Here is a 21,066-nt window from a genome sequence, read left to right on the forward strand (position 1 = left end):
GTGATATATTCCTTAGTAGTGTCACCTTTTTGCTATTGTGCTGTTTTGATCCTATCTATGGCAATTTCATTCAGATGTTTTGTCATTCTATGTGGAATTACTCCTACCACTGGAATCACTGTTATTTTCCTTTTCCCATGGCACTGAATCTCTAGATGATTGCTATTTGTTTCAGGAGCTGAGGCTGCCATTTGTTTCAGAGCATGGCACTAACAGCTGCTTCTGTCTTGATTCAAATAGCAGCTTTGATGGGAAGGACTTTTCTTAGAAATGCAGGAATGGAAATTATAAATCATTTGGGGGGAAAATAGATAGGGCAAAGCCAGCCTCCTCCTTCCCCCCAACGCTCCACAAAGTTAGAATTAGGGTGATAATGCTGGAACTGAGTGGTGGAAGATTCTGCACAGATAAACAGGAAGAACATCTTCCCATAGTGCATTATGGAACTCTAGAATTCACTACCACAAAGTGTAGTGATGCTAGCCAATTCAAATAGATTTAAAAGGTGATGCATTAAATTCATGGAAGTTGGAGCTACCTGGCAAACATATCTCCCCTCAAGTATCAGAGGCATAAAGAGCACACCTCTGTGTATCAGTTGCTGGGGAACATCACTAGATCCATCATTTTATATCTAGCCTTCGTCCAGTCCTGGAACACAAGGCAGCTTACAAAAATTAAAACATAAGATAGAATGCAGTTGAACTCTTGTCCTGCTAAGTTGGTTGCTGTGGCAACATTGCTGTAATAAACATGTATTTGGCCTGATCTAGCAAGGCTTTTGTTGTTATTGCTAGAAAGGGTTTGGTTGTTGTTGTTGTTTTAAAGGTTTCATCCATGCCATGGTTTCGATTCTGATTGTTACCTCTCCCCCTCCCTCCACACTTTGTATGTAAAGTTTTTAAAACACACACACACACACACACACACACACACACACACACACCAATCCCAAGTTACCTATCTATAATGTAAAATCTACTTTGGCCTTGAGGAGGTAAGACAAATCCATATTTAGCTAAGTACTGTAAAATATAGTGTACACACTGGAAGTTATCTGCTACCGAGGCTTTTCCCACAGTTTAGAAACCACCTAAAAACACAGGGTAAACAAAGAATGCCTGCTTTGAGAAATCTCTTTGAGTCTCTGTGGTGAAAGAAGCATTTTTTCCAGTGGGAAAGATCAAAAAATACAATTTTAAAACCATGAAACAACTGGGAGGTTCCCTACTGACTTCAAGGGAGTCAGGCCTTGATCCTCCTTACCCTAATCTCGAGGTTCAAAACAAATGTTGTGTACTCATGTCTCCACAAAATTAAACCTTTCTTGTTTTGTGGCCAAACAAAATTAGAGTTACAATTTAAATTTGACCTGTAATCACCTTCATATCCCTGTTGCAGTTAAATCTGACATTACATGCACACATATAAATATGCTTGTTTTTATGGTTTGACATCTCTTAATTATGATATAAAGCTATGCTTCCTAGCTTTTTAACTGTAATTCATTTGGATGGAAAATTTGTTTGCAGTGCTTAAATATCTTTTTTAAAAGCATTTGTAAAATAATACAATACAATAAAATAAAAATCAAACATGGGTTCAAATGAGTGCATATATAATTAACAATGCCTATCTAACCTACTTAATTAGAAAGGACATAGCAGTTTGTTTAACTTGTATGCTTACATATCATATGTAAAGCTGGATTAGCCTCATAGGAAGGAGGTGTGAAAACTGAAACAAGGAACTTTAACAGTTTAAGATATGCAGATGATATCATACCACCAGCAGAAAATACTTGGAATGAAAATCAAAGAAGAAGGTACAAGGGCAGGTTTATAGCTGAACATTAAGAAAACAAAAATGATGACCTCAGATGATTTACATAAATTTAAAGTAGACAATGAAGACATTAAATTAGTCAAGGAATTCACATACCTTGGCTCAGTATTCCAGTGGTAAAAATATAAAACCGAATACCAAAGTCAAGATTTTCAATGCCATTTTTTTTTTCATTTTCTATGTATGGTTGTGATGGCTGGACAGTGACAAATGCTGATAGGGGAAAACCCAACTCATTTCAAAGGAGGTATTGGAAATGGATTCTGCAGATACCATGATTGCGAAAAAGACAAATGATTGGGTATCAAATCAAATCAAGCCTGAATTCTCTCTAGAAGCCAAGATGACTAAACTAGACATATCATTAGACCTTTACTTCAGAAGGTATGACTCACTAGAAAAGATAGTGATGCTTAACAAATTAGAAGGCAGTAGGAAAAGTGGAAGACTACATTACAGGTCCATAGTCTCAGTCAAGGAAGCCATGGTTCTGAGCCTGTAAGACCTCAGCAGAGCTGTTGATAACAGAGTGCCTTGGACATTTTTCATTCAGAGGGTCATCATAAGTCAAAGTCAACATACAGCTGTTAACAAGAACACTCTCAATGTAATTTCATTTATCTGGTACAAATGGGTAACATGGAGCCCACAGAATGTGTGACCTCTTCATTGCTTTGAAAAAAGGGAACTAAATACTATGCTGGGGTAGGGTGGGGGAATTGAGATTGCTGATTGATATTTGATAATATATTTCTTTGTTTAAACTCCTATACTTATGGCTGCATAATTTGCATGTACAGTGGTGCCTCGGGTTACGAAATTAATTCGTTCCGCCGTGGCGTTCGTAACCCGATTTTTTTCGTAACCCGAAAAAGCCATAGGCGCTAGCGCTGGAAAGCCGCGTTTCGTGCGAAAAAGCACCGAAAAGCACCAAAAAATTTTTTCGTAAGCCGAAAAAAAAACACGTAACCCGGAACAGTTTTTTCCTATGGGATTTTTTCGTATCCCGGAAATTTCGTAAGGCGGTGTTTTCGTATCCCGGGGTACCACTGTATTCAGATGTGGCAATATGAATATATCTGTATTACACAACTACTGAAGGCCAAATAGATGCTTTCTCTTGTCCCCTGAATCTCATGTCAGTTCTAGAATAATAATGTGTCTTCTTTAGCAGCCTTCTTTTTCAAGGTGTCCTCTATTTGAATGGCAGTCCAGTCCAAGACTGATGTAAAGAACCAAAAAGAGCAAGATCAGGGACATCAAAGTTGCCCATCCACAGTTAGCACCTGCCTACCAGACTCAGCAGGGACATAGATGACATGATTACTGTTTTGTCTACTGGGTTGAGATGCATTGTAATCGTCTGTACAAATTACATACGCAGTTTTATGCAAATCAATGTCCTCTTTTGTTCTCTCTCTCTCTTTCTCTATCTTTTAACTAGTGCATGCTATCCATTTCATGTGTAAGTGGCTAACCATCAGTTCCTTTGTGCTTTCTGGTGATTAGAGGTTTAGTTCATTTATTCTCAGTGACTCAGGAACTGGAAATTCAAAGGGGCTGCCCTTGAAGATGATTCAGAAAGTTCAGATGGAACAGAATATGGCCATTAGACTCTTCAGTGATACAGCCAGGCTTGTAGCATGCCAATTGTAAAAGAACTACATTGGCTTCATGTTCACTTATGAATCCAATTAAATGTGCTGGGTTCCCCACACCCTTAAAATTTCCAAAGACTTGGACCCAAATACTTGGTGGAATGCCTCCTTGTCTACCAATCTGCCCTGTTAAAGGTATCTCTAGGGGGAAACAGGATGAAATAATTGTATTCTTCCAATTGTATATGAACACCTATTCAGTGGTTCAGCAAATGATACACGTGCTTGCTGCCTTTGCCCTATCAGGCTTTATTCCACTGCAAGAAAGCCAACATACATCTGTAAAACAGCTGGATGTGGCAGGAACAAATGTGTGTGTTTGATATTAAACAATCCCTGGAACTAAGGGAGGATAAAGATGGGAGAAAGGAGCACAGAGATGCCTCCCCTTTCTGTCCCACACGGAAGCCACAGCAACCAAATGGCACAACCTCCAGGAGCCCTAAAAAGAACTCGCTCCCAGCAGGTTCTTTTTAGGGTGTGCGCGGGGCGCCATTGGTGCCCTCACATGCAACGGAGACATACGCACTGTGCTGTGCCACACCATACTGTTTGGATGATGCGCCATGTGTACATCATCATGGCGGCCCCCCATGTGGATGGGGGTGAGCCATTATGGCCTGGTAGGACTTGGGAGCATGCAGATGCTCTGCTCTCCCCATCCCTAAAATCGGCCCCAGACTGGCATTTTGCACCAGTCTGTATCAGGCCTAAGTTACACAATATTTTACAAATGGTCTCTCAGAAACAACTATGTTGAATCAAATTCCCATAGTCCCAACTATAGTAAATTCATTGAATCAGTGTGAAGAATATTGCATGTTCAATTGATTCAATGAGTCCACTCTTGGGATTAATAAATGGATTTAGACTAAGATCTCGAAACTGTAACCCCAAAATTTGGGAAGATGTTCAGATGAGCAGATGTTTTAAAAGTATCACTGTAATAATAATTTGATATTAGTATGAACAGTTAAAGTATGTTAACACAACATCATACCATTCAACCATGGGCTCACTGAGACAAATTTGGACAACATCCCCAGCTTTTATTTGACATTTGTAATTTTTGTCCATTTACTTCACAAGGTCATGAGCCTAAAAAACATATCAAAGTGCCTTGTATATTAGAAATACAGGCTATATCCACTTATTCAAAAGACAGAAGTGTGATTTTTTGTTTAAAAAATTATTTATTTATTTGTATTTTTAAAAATATTTGCATATACATAATAAAATGTTTGGATATGAGGCCCAGGTCTAAACATGAAATTTACTAATGTTCCATAAACACTCTATACACATAGCCTGAAGATCATTTTATATACAATATTCTTAATAATTTTGTGCATCAAACAGAGTTTATGTACACTGGACTTTCAGAAAACAAAGGTGTCTCTATCTCAGCCACCCATACGGACAATTCTGGATATTGAAGTATTTTGGATTTTGGAATTTTGGATAAGGAACTCTCAACCTGTAAATATATTTCCTGTAATATACTACAGGAAGTAATATGTAGTAAAGTCTGTCCAATTTTGACATTAGTTAAATATCTGACTACTAAAGTCAAAGCAGAAGAAAAGCTATCTAGTTCAGAAGTGGCCAACCAGAGATCCATGGGAAGTTCAGTAAAAGAATATGAGGGCAGAAAGTCCTCTCCCCCTGTTTCCCCCTAGCAACTGATAGTTGCCTCTAATCTTGGAAATAGCATATAGCCATCATGACTAATAGGCCTTATCCTCCATGAATTTGTTTAATCCTTTTTAAATCCATCTAAGTTGGTGGCCATAACCATATATTCTGAAAGGAAATTCCACATTTCACTATATGCTATCCGAACAAGCAATTTTGTCTGTTCTGCCACCATTTAGCTTCATTGGATGGATCCAGATTCTAGTATTATGTGAGAATATCCAATGTAAATGAATTCTGAAGTATATTCATTATGGGAAAAGTAATTTCATTTTATTAATATAGTATTTGCCATCTTCTAATTTCCTTCGTCATCCATTGATTCACTGTGTTCTGCCTTTTAATTTCATTGGACACCCATTAATATTACATTAAATCACTCCTCCAAACTGAATTTATAAAACTTTGAAGGACTTGTACTTTTCTTATTAAACACTATAATCTTACATTCCCATTCCCATACACTGCCTCTAATATTGTGATACAGATGATACTCATACAAACATGGTCTGCATTTTCAAAATGAAACACATAAACCCATAGACAATAATTTATTAGAGTGATTTTCCTCTGGGTTTAATTGCTTATTGATTTTATGTTCTTGGATGGTCAAATACCACTATATAGTTAGCTCACAATTGCTATGTCAGTACAATAAAACCTCAGAGTTACAAATACCATGGGAAATGTTCATAAACATGAACATTCTGGCCCCTTTCTTGAAAACTCTATCTACTATTCACATATTGTTCTAAACACATGTTGCACAAAACAGTGTCACTCTCTACATCTGTAAACTGAGAAACAGCACCCTCACTTTTTGGGAGTGACCTGACAAAATAACAAGAGGGATATAGCTGGTTTGAGATTTGGGAATGTATCCTATATTCTAAGCAGTCTGATTAATCTTGATGATATTTAAAAAAAAAAAAAAAACTTTCCAAATTCCCCCCCCCCTTGTGATTTTCTTTTATTGCATTCAGCAGTTAAGGGAATACAATTTAGGTGTGGGGGGTAAGAAAAGAAATGAAAAGAAAGTGGGGGGGAGTAAGAAAAGAAATGAAAAGAAAGTGGGGGGGAGTAAGAAAAGAAATGAAAAGAAAGTGGGGGGGGGAGAAGAAAAAAGGCTGCTTGGGAATAGTGGGATGGGGAGGGAATGAGGAGGGAAATGGCACCACATGCCTGCCCAATCCCACCACTGTGGCTAGAGATAGGATCACACTTTTCTTTTCTAGAATACAAGTGCAATGAGGGGTTGTAACATTCTTAGGAGTTCTCCATTAATAGCCAGAGATGCCCTCAACACACTTAGGAAACACAGCAGCAGCTGGATGGAGATGATTTTGTGTGATAGGTAATACCAAATGCACTATTTTCCTTCTTTAATCCTGATATAACAGCCGTGTGTGATAAGGTTCTATGTAGCCTTATAAGTTTGTCACACAGGGCTCCTGGCACACAAATGGAATGGTACAAAAGGGGCCAGGAAGGTAATGGAATGGGTGGGGGACACATTTTACTGCACACCAGACGTCACCAAACACTGCTGGAAGTCCCCATTCCATTCCATTCCCCATCTGTCCCAGAGGACGTGATTTTTGAGAACTGTTCAGAATAGTTCAATGGTGTTCTGGTGTGCAGTAAAATGCAATAAACTTATTAGTGTAAGATTTTGTAAATACCACTTCATTCCACCTTAAAAGCCAGTAGTTGCATCAGGCAAAGGAGGTCTGTTCAGCTTCTGATCAGGTGTGAGAAGGATGACATTTTTACCCCTTGCACCATCAAAAGAGGCTGTAGCTATTAGAAGCAGGATCTCTGTTGCAAGTCTTTGGTTGCAGCCTTGCTCACTGGCAGGAGGTGGAAGGTCAGTGGACCTCCTTCTTCCCTCTGGCTGCTAGTTCTTAAAGAAACTGGGTGTCCAAGAGAGGTTACTCTTCATACATATCTAAACAGCCAAGGTAGAATATGAGCAGAAATATTTTTGTATTTTTTTTTCTGGCCATACCTTTTAAATGGAGTCGAAATCTGAACAATTACCAGATAAAATAAATGGCAAATTCTTACATTTCCAACATCCAAATGTGATATATCTTAGTGTTTTGTGAATGCTTCTTTCAAGGTTACTTTGAAAATTTATTCTTTGGAGATCTGCATTTCCACTTGTAAAAACAATACATTTACAAAATAATTATTGGTAAGATTATTTCCTTTCCAATGAAAAGCCATTGTCAAAGGTCCAATCCAACGATGTCATAAACACGTGAAGGAGAAAAAAACCCTCTCATTAAACAGGAAAGACATATAACGAACAGCTTTAAGATTTTTGAAATGGACAACTTTAACCAACACACACACAAGCAAAAATAGATTAAACTTCAAAACTAATAGCAGCATCTCAGTGGCAAGTAGTAAGAAAAGCTGAACGAAACAGGTTTTATCTTATTGCTATTTTTGTGGGGTTTTGATTCCCACCCAAGGGAAAACCCACCTCTTGGGCTCCATCAATCCACTCTTTCTATGAACCCTTTGCCACCTCTCAAACTGGAGAGTGATGAATTAGTAGAGACAGTGTGTTGCTGTATACATGTCTGCCCAGGGATGAATTCAGAATATTCATCTCATTTCGCTTGTGACCTTTTTCTGTTCTGCAAACCCAAAAGGTCTGGGCTGCATAATAGCTTTTCAGAACAAAAAGATAAACGGACTAACCTATAGATACTTGAGCATTTGCTTGACCTTACAATTTTAACAGTCCATGTTAATTTTTAATTACACGGTCAGTATGTATTACACAAATTAAGTGGTAATAGGTATTTGTATTTTTTTAAATGAATTAAGCTGATTACATAAATCTTTAACCAAGCAGTGACTAATCTGAGGTACAAACATTCCTTTGATAAGATACATTCAAGCAAACATTTTTGTGGCAAAATGTTATCAGATAGCAGATAATTAGGTTAAGATGCTCTGTTCAGATCATTAAGTCATGGTATTCAGCGTACTCCAGAAGAGACTACTGTCAAGTAAATGCTTGGTGTTCCTTTGTGGCTTCTGGTTTGGTTGCTAAACTTATTAACGTTTCTTTAAATGACCACATTTCAACACAATGATCCAGAGGAAATCTTTCATCAAATAAGTAGTAAACAATATTGTGGTGCAGCTTATGTGATTCATGATAGACAACAGGCCACATTCTACAGCAATTGTGGAGGTGCAATTGTTGAAAAGAAAAAAGATTTTTAAAAAATCCTCTAAGGTCTGTCATGTCCTGGCTTATTGTTAATAGAAGAAAAGGTTGAACAAGAACATTGTTAATCGCTATGAAATATAAATATTTTGCTAAATGCACCAAGCTGTGCATTCTGTTGAAATAATAAGTATTATATTAAAAAAAATAATTTGGCACAGTGATTATGGGTTTAATCATACAACTAAAAGCACTCATCTGCAAAACTATCCAAAAATTAAAACACAAACTATGACACAAACTAATATTTGGGGGGGGGCAATTTAAAAGAAATTCAGGAAAAAGTAGAGGGGAGTACAACACACAATTACATTTCAGTTCCAGGTTATTTGAAGGATGGTATTCCCCTTATGAACCTGACTGTACTTTGAGATCTTCTGACGAGGGCTTACTCTTTGTCCTACCACCTTAACAGATATATCTGGTGAGAAGATGGGAGTGGGCCTTCTCAGTGGTTGCCCCCAGGCTCTGGAACTCCCTTCTCAAAGGGGTTACACTGGCACTGTCCATGCTCAGTTTCTGCACACAGGTGAAGACCTTTCAGTTTTGACAGGCCTTTGAGGACTGATTGTTTACATGGTACATGTCTTCTAAAATTTGCTGGATATTCTCTTTTTTATTTTTGTTGTACTATTGTGTGGTTTTTTTTTTTTTACAGTTTGTGTTTTTAACTGGATTTTAATTTTTATATAGTTTAATCTCTTTTTAACTTTTGTATTATGTGAGTCTTTAACTATAGTTAAAGATCCACATACCCATGAGCTATAAGAGTGACAGGACTGATAGACAAACTTATCCTGAAGATCTCAAAGCTAGGGCAGGCTTGTAGGGGGCAATATGGTTCTTTAAATAAACTAGATCTGAACCATTTGGGCATTTATATAACAAATATTTTGCATTTTTCCCAGAAAAAGACCACTAGCCAGGGAAGCTGTTGTAACAAAGGAATTGTTGCAACATAGCAAATCAAGTATCTGTCTGCAGCCCTTTGGACTAGCTGAAGTTTCCAAGCCTTCTTAAAAAGCAGCCCTATAGAGTGTGTTGCAGTAATCCAAATGGGATATAAATAAGACATGTGGCACAGTGGCCAGACGAAGAATGGGTGCAGCTGGTGCGCTGGCTTTAACTGTAAAAATGGTCACCACAGAAATCAGTTTTCAGGCTCAAGCCTAAATTCAGCACAATACCCAAGACTTTGGAAACATACATTTTATTTACTTATTCTGAAAGTTTGTGAAGAAGAAGAAGTCCCAATTCCAATTCAAGTTCTGTTTTTCTACTCATTTAGAGAGTAATAAGTCTGCATAAAAGAACTTCCCCTACATAGATCTTTTTTATGTGACTGGGGACTCTATTGTGTGTGTGTGTGTGTTTGTGTTTCCAAATTGCATGGAGAATGTCTGTAGAGAGAGGAGCTGTGCAGACGTATCACTTTTTAAATGAAAAGAGAGATGGAGTGGGAGATGGAGGAGGTCGACACACTTGTCTCTTAATTGGTTGACTCCACATATTTTCAGAACAAGTGATTATGGCTAAAGTCATCAATGAAAATGGCTTTAGCTCTATTTAAATAGATGTGGAAAATGGAAAACTGGTGTCCTCAGTCACATAAATTTCTACAATTAGATCATGGGTATTCAAGAGTCCTTTACCTCTCATTCTCATGGCAAATCAATTTAAAGCCAGAAAATGTTTAAGACATGCACTCTTTCCACTTCTATCCATTTGTGCCATGTAATGTCATAGATCAAATCAGTTTGATAGCATGAATGGAGAACTATGTCCAAAAAGAGAGTTAATGATAGTGCTAAACCTGCTTACATTTTAGATGTTCAGTAGTGCATAGCTGTTCATTAAGAAGTAATTAAAGATCTTTGATCAGCTCTGGGTTGAAAATGGCAAAACTTCCATCGTCATTGTTGTTGAGGAACAATCCCTATTCAGACTTATGGTAACCCTATGAAGAACCCATCACAAGGTTTTCTTAGCAAGATTTGTTCAGAGCAGTTTTTGCCTTTGTGAGTCATTGACTAAGAGGGCGTGATGTGACTATGGTTTCCCAGTGGGTTTCAGGGTGGGGGTTTGAAACATGGTCTCCAGGGTCATAGTCCAATGCTCAAACCACTGCTCCCCATCCACTGCCATACTATGGCAATTTGCCATTTTTTTCTCTAGACACTTCTGTCATAGCCCTTCTATAGAGCTCAGGCGATAATGAGATCCTGCACAACTTGGGAAATTTATATGTATTTTCTCTTCTCAACCCCCCACCCCCCACCCCTATAATTGCAAAATCATGAGTTGGAGAAGACTGCAAGACTACAACCAGTCCAACCTGTTGGCATGAAGGAATACACAAGTAAAGCACTCCTGGGAGATGGTTGCCCAACCTCAGTTTAAAGACATCCAGAGATGGAGAGTCTACCATCTCCCAAGGCAGTCTATTACACTGCTGAATAGCTCCTCAGTTAAAGCCATTCTTCCTAATGTTTATGTGAAATTTATTTTCATGTAATTTGAATCCATCAGTTCATGCTGTAGTCTCTGGAGCAGCACAAAACAACAATTTTCTACACTGCTAACTCATGTTTATCTTGTGGCCTAATAAGACCCCTAGCTCTTATCACATGTCAAGCCAGATATCACCCATTCAGTATTTGCCCATTTCATTTTTCTTGTGTAGTATCTTACATTTATCCCTTAGCCAACATTGGGGGATTGTAGTCTTAAAAAGTTACTTATGGGAGCTTTGGAACAAAATCTTTGGAACAATCAAACAAATAAATAAATGTGTATTTTTTTTCTGGTTCTAAAGTCTTAGAACAAATGGGCACTCTGGATTCTTAATCTGTGTCGGGGTCAAATAGAGTTTATGCTTAGTTTCCGTTTTAAATAACATAATCTTCTCTTGAGCATTTTCCAGATTTCCACATTTAAAATTTGCATTCAAGAAAGTGTTCCACCTCTGCATATCTGTAGAATGTCAAAGGTTAAGCAACCACATTTCTCAGTGTGGTGAGTTTCATTTGGAAAGTTCTCATGAGCAAACCAGTTGTTTGGCTTTCCACTTTCAGTGTTTGGTTTTTTGTTACATGAAGCATGGAGAGTTTAACTAAGCTGTTTTTCATTGTTTAAAGAAAAGTAAATTACAAATCCCCTGGAGATGCTCTTCAGCTCAGTTTCTAAGATGGCTATTTCTCCTCTCCACATTAAAAATCTCAACAATAATATTAGAGATCAGGGATCCTGTGGAGCTTCACTGTACTGAAATACATTGCATTGTATAGAGCTGTCATAGTTAAGAATGCAACAAAGCTTGCAATTAAGTGCATCTTCTTAAATAATGGAGGGAGAGGGAGAGGGATTCAGATGGACCCATGATGTTTATGCTGTCCTGAGAATATTTTAATGCTGCACTATTTTTTCTTATTATTCTGTGCTGGGTATGGTGGAGAAGCAGGACTATCAAATGACTTGAATAACACTAAATTTAGTAATTATATCCGTTAAATAGCTCAGTTGCCAAGTGAGGCTGTTTATTAATACAATGTAGCATTAAAGCGTGGTTTACTGTAATCTATTTTAGAATGCAGAAAATATTTTTAGGGCATCTAGTAAATATTTGAAAAGAAACTGGAAATTTAAACTATATTTGCTTGCTGTGTATATATTTTAAGGCAAGAACAATGGAATATGGATAGATAACTTAGGCAAAATTCCATGGCAAACTACCATAGTAAAGGCTTTCATCGTGGATAATTTGGCGTGTCGAAAATGCCACCATGAACTGAATCAATAGGAAACTCTTACCAGTGCTGATTCAGGGCCATTGATTCCATTCACTGTCCATAATGGGCTTCACCAGCTTTTCACATATTTTATTTGCTGTAAGAGAGTAGATTGTTATGAGTATGAAGTTCTTTAGAACCTCTCTTCTTTTTTTGCACTTGTTTTTAGTTTATGGTCTGCTTTGATTTCCTGCTTTATTCTCTAATGAGGTCCAATTTTCTTACAAGTGTGAGTGTGTGTATCTCAATGTAAAAAGTTCATCTATGCACTACAGAACTCTCTGGCAGAGAATCCTATGACTGCCTTTACATTGCAGAAATAATGAAGTTTGACACTGCTGTCATGGTGCCATCCTATGTAATCCTGAGATTTGTAGTTTATTGTGGCACCAGAGTTCTCTGACAGAGAAAGCTATATCTCACAAAACTATAGATCCCATAATTTCATAGCATTGAGCAATGGCAGTTAAGGCAGTATCAAGCCTCATTATTTCTGCATTGCAGATGCAGCCTGAGTCACTCCCAAACTATAGATCCCAAATTCCATCAAATGAAGCCATTCCACTTAAAGTGATATCAAAACATGATCACTCTCTGGGTGTGAATGTACCTCTTGTATATCATATTAGAGATTAATGTGTAGACCTGTTACATTACAAGCTGCCAAAAATTATGTGGCACAGATATGGAATTTCCTTAAGTTTATACAGGGATTATAATTCAGAAGTTAACTTCCAGAAGTTAATACAGGGATTATGAATTCAGAAATCAGTCAGGACTGTCAGTTCTTTCCAAATCAGTTTTGAAGCTATGAAATAGAGGCATTGCAAATACACATTTGAATGCCCAAACTTGGAATTGCTAATACTGTGCTGCAATATACTGTAACAACAAAACCTTTTCTTTTTCTTTTTTAAAAAAGTCCTTATTGAGATGTTTAATACATGATAACATCTCTGTGCAAGTCTTTTCAGTACAGTATACAGTTCAGCCAAAAGAGTAATAAGCAAACTCCCCCTGCAGTATATCTCTGGCAATTGCAATACACTGATTTGTCCTGCTAAATATTTGGGAATGTATAAAGAAGTGGTGAGAATACGCTCAGTGGCTTCACAGAGACAGAAGTATCTTCATCAGAGTATTGTACAGCTCATTTCCTTTATGAAATGAATAATGCAAGAAGAACACCCACTCCCTTTTCCCTTGTCCCTCAGGCCAAAATAGGCAAGTTCAACTACAAATGCTAAAGGGGAATTTTTGCAAACTGCTATCAATTAACTGACTTTTTATTAGCAAGGCTCCACTGGGCAAAAAAAAAAAAAGTTTTGATTAGGGATCTGGTATTTTACTTGTTTTGTTTTGTTTTTTAAATGGTTTAAGAAGAAAAATAAATAAGATGAAATTAAAACAAAATTATTCTCTTGTTTTGTACTGAGAAAGCTTGGTACTGCTTTATTCAGCAAATGCCTTTTGTCTTCAGGCACTCACCAGGAACTAACACTGCAGGTTTAGTGCCAACAATTTCAAGGGCTGCTAATGCAAATGTAACAAACCATTTTTCTCACACAAAGCTATAAGATAATGTTTTTAAAAGGAATGTATGCTCTAAAACTTTCTTTGTCTTCTTTATATACTATACATTGCTGTTGTGAAACATCTCAGGCATATGGAGTACATCCATGGTTACCATGAAGTACACAAATACCATGAGTACAGACATGCAAGATGTCAGTGGTAGAATATGCATCACGGTGTACACTTTATCAGAGCTACACAATTTTTGACTTATAAGGCCAAATGATACCTGGAAAGTGTGTGTGTGTGTGGGGGGGGGGGGGCCTTGATAGTTATGGTTTTGACTAGGCCTATGGACTTGATTTGCCTGAATTCTGAACTGAACAGGCCCATCTTAGACTGATAAAAATCGGATCTGTGATGGTCTAAATCTTCTCTAAATCTGTCTGAATCACTTTGGGACTCATTTGTTGTTTTGGACAGTAAAAGCCCAAAAAGTGTATCTTGAAAATGAAAGCAAGACAGTACCATAAAAGGTAATGTTAAATGGGGAGAGAGTGGGAGGAGGGGAGCTATACTTTCTTCTTCAACAACTCTTGCTTCCAGTGTGAAGCAAAACAAACAAACAAAGCTAGCAATGCAAAAAAGTGAAAGTGTGACATCTCCAATGGATATAAATATAACAGTCCAATAAGGGGCATGGGGTGAAGGGGGCATGTAGGGAGGGTCTGCATTATTGTGCTTTGCCAGTGTTTTTACTGGGCACACCAATGCTCCGATGCCCTATACCAGTGGAGGAATACAGGTGCAACTGTGTGGCCTATCAAAGAGGTGGCCATCCAATGAGATTGTATATAGGCAGCAGGTAGTTGCCAGAGGTGTGTTTGTGTGGTGGTGCACATGCATGGTGGGGAGGCGACAAAAAAAATTATCCAATAACATGGCTTGATGACATGCCATGCAGTCAGGCTGTATGCATTCAGAAGCAGCCAGTGCGGAAAGCGGAGTTTCAAACCACTTCCAGAAAAATGCAGTCCCAGTGCAAATGGCAGTGGCACGGTCCTGGCACAGACCTTTTGGGCCATCTGCTTGAGGCCTAAGATCCCTATTTTACTGACTGAACAGTTCCCCCCTTTGTTTAAAGACCTGAGCTAAAGGACCACTAGGTCCTTTTGCCTTCTGAACATGAGAATTTTGGGGTAAGCTTCAAAATATACTATCTATGAATGGATTGGTTAAATTCACAGGGGAAAAGCCACATCTTACACCATTCACCAGGGTCCTCTAAACTTCTCTATAGCCTTTTCGGGGTGCTGGAAGTGTATGTTTCCATGAACTCATTTGAACACATCTAAATCTGGATTTAATCTAAAACTTCCCACACCTTTATCCAAACATTTTAGCAGCCTCTGGTTCACAACCATTTGTTAAGACTGAAGACAATTCTGAAGTACTCAGATTACAATATGAACAGTCATTGAAATACACTCAGACTGGTATCAACTACATCAATCACTATGGCAGAGACTAGATCGTATATGCTCTCACTAAAAGTAGTTTTTCTTACTTTGGATAACTTTTCTTTTCCCCAATCCTGCATTAAACAGCTGTTATATTATGTATTCTGCAGATGGATGAGCTGCAAGACTCATACAAACTTGTATTTCTCTTCTGTCAGCTTAAATTTTTTGGCCCACCAGCCAACAACCACAATTGGGGAGAACATCTCAGCTGGAGGGAAAACAGATTAATGCCTCCTCACTCTGTAAAAAATGTGGACTCCCTTGGTCTTTGGTCAAACCTGCCCTTAAAAGTGTTATTTATGAGAAAAATGTCTAACTCTAAAAAGTTTTCATAACTGCCTTTTTGGAGAAATTAGAGCCTCCTTGCACTGTGATGGTTTTAAATTAAGAATCTACTATGCATTATTCAGTTGTTTAACAGCACCTGAACAAGGACCTTTCTCAATAGCTGAAGATATGGTATCAATGAAATATTTAATCATCCACATGCATGAAACTGAGAACTTACATTTATTCCAGCTAGACATTTTCTTTTTTAAAACAAACAGAGTAATGTGAGAGTTGAACGCTATAGGAAAAGAAGACAACCACATTACAGGTGGATAGACTCAATCAAGGAAGCCAGGCTCTGAGTTTGAAAAAGCAGGGCTGTTAAAAACAGGATGTCTTGAGGTTTGTTCATTCATAGGGTCACCATAAGTTGAAGCTGACATGATGGCAACTAACAACAAATGCAGTAGTTACATTTATTAAAGTAAGCTTTTAGTAGCACATTCCTATTAGAGCTTGGAAAGTTACCTTTTAGACTCTCAGAATCCTCAGACAAGTATAGTTAGTTGCCATGCTTGTTGCCATCTGAAAAAAAGAAAAGTAAGAGAAAAGAAAAAAGTTATCCTGAGCTCTTTCCTGAGGTCAGCTTCCCAGGCACATGACAATATTATGATGTTATCAGTTATATTATACTGTAATATTAGTTGTCAAATTAATAACTGTTCTTAGACAGCCTGAGTCGTATATGTATTAGACACTTTAGCTGTAGAGATGAACCAATTTGCCAACTGATTGGTTGCTTATTTGCCTGCCGGTTATATTTATTGGTGTGCTTACTAGTATACTTGCAACTTTGGTAGAAATTGCAGACTTACTGAATATTGGAATGCTCTAGGTTGGTAGTGGCAGCCTGGCAGCCTACACCCAAATCTATGCACTGTCCATTTATCTGACCACCCTCTGATAGCATTATAAAATGCAAAAATCTCTGTAGAGTGAGAATTCTGTGCAAAATTTGCAAGTGTTTGTTTTGCCAAGAAAATAGCATTTTTTTGTTGTTGTTCAGGAGACAGCATAAAATGACAGTGACATACATTGTTATTTGCTTCTTTGCACACTATAAACATTTATAAATTATAGTGGCTTCCTATTGCAATGGATAAAGCATGTGGCTTTTGGGTTTTGTTTTGTTTTGAAATCAGTGAATGTATAAAATGGCTCAGCTGCCATGTTGTGCAATACATTATCAAAATACATATTGTTCTTGGCATGTTGAGAGGCCAACACTGAGCCAGCTTTTTAAGCCAAGCCTAGCAGAAGCTTAGGGAAAATATCGACTGGAATGTTCTTGTGGTTCTGATAGCAGACTGACCATCCTATGAATCTTTTCTCCTCATCTATAGGAGTAATTGCTAAATGTTTGTTTTGAAGTACCATATTATCTTGCTTATGAGCCTTAGGACTACTTTAAGTGTTTCCATCCCTTGCATCTAATGCATATTTTCATTTATATACTAGGAAAGATATTCGGTGTGTTGTTGTTGTTTTATTGTACTTGTAGTAAAGACATGGGACTAAGAAAATGGCTCCAGGACGCAAAAACTCTGCTTTTATGAATGGGTGACTGGAAAACATGTCAGTATCAGCTGGAAGGAGTTTGCTGCAGTTTAGTTCACCACACAGTACATGTTTCTATTGCCCTCTCCTGAATGCAGTGTCACCAGGAAGCCCTTTCTCATTTGTTTTAAAAGTCTCAGTGTTATGTTACTAGCTTTACAGTTGGTTTTCATTCTAGATATGATTGCAGAGAGAAAATAGACAAGCAGACAAAATAAATTAATAATCAAATAAATCCAGCACTCCGTTCTCTGGCATTTACATGTTTGCATTCAAATTACATATCCATAGAAGCACAACTCAAGAGAATATAACTTTCTGAAGACAGCTTCCAGTCTAGTGCTGTTCCACTGTATTGTGTTAAACATTTTTTTTCTCGGAATTAAATTGTGGTTCTTGTGGTGGCTGTGGTAGTTGCGGTGGTGGTTGCTGTTAACTGATATTTAGCAACCATACAATTTTATACATATATATATGTTAGTGCAGGAAATAGAGAGCTAAACATCACCAGATGCCATCAATTTCATATAAACAAACACTCTTGGGATATCTTTACTAGAAACAATGATCAGAAAGATTTGTCTTTATGAGTGCCACAGAAGGAAACATGGCAAATTTATATTCATCTAAGTAAGACCACTTAGATGAATCATAGAAGAGCTTTAGCCTCAGATATAAGCATGGTTTAGTGAAGTTTTAATTAGATTATGCAACTATGTTTTTTCCCTAAGTGTCCTTAACTGAAGTTTGAAATCTAGTGGTCAGTTTAGAAGTAAGTCATCCGATGCCAGTTTCCAAGAAAGCAACTTTCTAGTTCCATCTTCTCTCATGGATTGGCTTCTCTAGTTGGCTACTAGCATCCAAAATATTTTAGTTTATAGGGTGTGATGGGCAGCAGAGCCAGAGAGCCTGCTCCTTGTATAAATTAATCTACCACAACCATTGAAATGTTGAGAAGGAAAGTGGAGAAGAAGAAAAACTAAGAGCAGTTGTTTAATTTCTGCCTAAACCATTTCATTCAAGGGACTGTCAGAATCCCAGCCACTACCCATCAAGAACACTGAAGACACACACTTTCCCCCTATGTTTGGAGACACCTCCCTATAACATACCTATAGTGAAGCCTAAGGAAGGGCTTAAAAGATAATATAGATAACAGGAACACAAGGTTATATAATAAATGAGTAACCTGGAGTACCATAGAGAGAAAGACAGATAATGATGAGAGGGAAGGTCAATGTATGGCCCTTGGAGGCAGTCCCATCGCAAACACAGCCCTTCCACCCCCAACCCAAGGAATCTAGGAGTCCAAGTAGATCACAAATTGAACATGAGTCAACAGTGCGATGCAGCAGCTAACAAGGCCAATGCGATTTTGTGCTGCATCAATAGAAGTATAGTGTCTAGATCAAGGGAAGTAATAGTGCCACTCTATTCTGCTCTGGTCAGGCCCCACCTGGAATACTGTGTCCAGTTCTGGGCACCACAATTTAAAAAGGTTGTGGAAAAACTGGAGCATGTCCAAAGGAGGGTGACTAAAATGATGAAGGGTCTGGAAACCATGTCCTGTGAGGAACAACTTAGGGAGTTGGGGATTTTTAGCCTGGAGAAAAGAAGGTTAAGAGGTGATATCATAACCCTGTTTAAATATTTGAAGGAATGTCATATTGAGGAGGGACCAAGCTTGTTTTCTGCTGCTTCAGAGACTAGGACCCAGAACAATGGATGCAAGCTACAGGAAAAGAGATTCCACTTCAACATTAGGAGGAACATCCTGACAGTAAGGGCTGTTCGACAGTGGAACAAACTTCCTCGGAGTGTAGTGGAGTCTCTTCCTTCTATTATAATTCACAGTTTGGGCAACAGGTTGATGTTTGCATGTGTGGCCCATTAGTTTTTGCCACCATAACTGATTGAGTCATGTCCTCTGAGGTTAGAGGAATGTGTGTGGATTTGTGACTGACACTAGGCACCTCCTTCTGGCATCAAAGGATGTGACTCGGCAAGAGGTGGCAGCAGCCCATACCACAGACTGTGAGTTTGTGAACAGCCACCTGTCACTACTGCAGCATGGCCAAGTAATGGGGAAAGGAGAAACAAACCAAGACCAGGATACTCTGGGCCCAGCTCAGGCTATCCTGACCCATGCAGACATATTCTCCCCTCTTCACCAGCCACTAAATGGCTTGGGGTGAGCACAGGAGGAAAGTGAATTTGCAGGAGTTCAGACTGTAGCTTGAGGGAGGTAATGCATTGCTCCCCACATGACAACCAAAAATATTCAATACACGGGCATAACTTTCAGATAGACTTGTGTGTGTCACTAAGAACAAATTCACCACTTTGACTCAAGGTCAGCAAAAGAATGTTGGCTGCATTCCTCTCCATCAGGAGTTCTTTCATAATGCAAATAGGCCTTAATTGTTCATTCAAGACTAATCCACCACAAAAATTTTGCATCAAAAGAAAAATAAATAACAACACTATAAATGTAAATCTTTGTAAATTTTCTTTGAAAGCTTTCACTGTTTTTCTTCCCACTATGAGAACTCAAAACTGCACACTTGTGGAGGAAACTTGTTTTTGTCTACGAAATTTGTTTGTTTTTTAATTTAAAAAAATGCCATTTTAATTCTTTCTTCTTTTTTTGCAGGAAAATGTGCATTTTCCACTCAGAATAAGCACTGAATTGTAAACATCTGTATGGATTCTCTTTATTGTGGTTTTCTGGCACTCAGGAAACCCATTTTCCCCTCTGTTATTCAAATATTTTTGGATCTCCTTTCTAATTCTATACAATAACATACTGTATTATTGTCAGGAAAATGCACTATGTTCACTCTCATTATTATTATTAAAGGTTTCAGCTAAATTCAATGAAAGCAGTGAAGTGGGAGATGGAAAGTAGCAGATGGCCTCACCAACCCCACTAATCAAATGGTTATAATACTTCAACCTTGGAAGCCTTGGTTCCATTAACTCTCCCCTGTTCTGATGCCTTTAACAGAAGATTGATCTGCAGAGGTGAAACTTTTCATACCATGAAGTTAATTTCAGTAACATGTTAAACTTTTGATGGCTATCAGTTAGTGGTTTAAAAACAAACAAATAAAGAAAGGATCAAAGCAAACAAAAAAGAGAGAGAGAAACAAATACAAGACTAAGGCTGCAACTGTAATCTAGCTTGACACCACTTTAACTATCATGGCTCAGTACTGTGGAATTCTAGCAATAAACTACAGATTCCAGAATTCCATACCATTGAGCCATGGCAATTAAAGTGGTGTCAAACCAGATTATTTCTGCAGTGCGAATGCTGCCTATCTTAATATTTCCACACCCAAATGGTCAAATTGCTCCTTATGCATGTCTGTCATCCTCTTTCCATACCTAAAGCTTTCCATTCTTACCTGATGACCAATGTTTATGACACTCAGATGCTTGCAATGAATTCAGTAACTTCTGAAGTGGTGCTGTAAATTCTTAATCTCAGTACTGTCTGCCAAGGGATCATCTACAAAGAAGATTTCAAGGGAAAAGGGAGACAACAAATTTGTGATTTGACACGATTTAACATGGTGGTTGAAACGGTGGTGAGACTAGAGTTGGGTATAAAAATGACTTTTAAAATGTTAAATACTTGATGGGCAGGATTCAAAATGCTTCAGAGTTTTTGTTTATTCTAGCTTCAGCAGGAGAGCTGACATGTTATAGTGGTTTGACCATTGAATTACAACGACAGTCTCTTATCCTCAGAAAAAGATAAAACCTCCTCTGAACAAATCTTGCCAAGAAAGCTCTGTGATAGGGTTTTGTTTGTTTTGTTTGTTTGTTTGTATCTTTAAATGGAATGCCATACTTTTCCCACAGTGAGACTCAAGGTGGTTCCAGAGTCAATTTTTAAA

At 38.0% G+C, this 21,066-nt stretch overlaps 1 long non-coding RNA gene across 1 annotated transcript; it reads right to left on the reverse strand.

The window, feature by feature from the left end:
* Window positions 1–12,275: 12,275 nt before the first annotated feature.
* On the reverse strand, window positions 12,276–20,675 carry LOC121927108. The gene is made up of 3 exons (XR_006103142.1): window positions 20,572–20,675; window positions 16,073–16,129; window positions 12,276–12,333 (listed from the first exon to the last, which is right to left on the reverse strand). It is a non-coding gene; the product is annotated as an uncharacterized LOC121927108 (long non-coding RNA).
* Between the last annotated feature and the right edge of the window lie 391 nt (window positions 20,676–21,066).

This window comes from Sceloporus undulatus, chromosome 3 (genome assembly GCF_019175285.1).
Source record: "Sceloporus undulatus isolate JIND9_A2432 ecotype Alabama chromosome 3, SceUnd_v1.1, whole genome shotgun sequence".
NCBI classification, from domain to species: Eukaryota; Metazoa; Chordata; class Lepidosauria; order Squamata; family Phrynosomatidae; genus Sceloporus; species Sceloporus undulatus.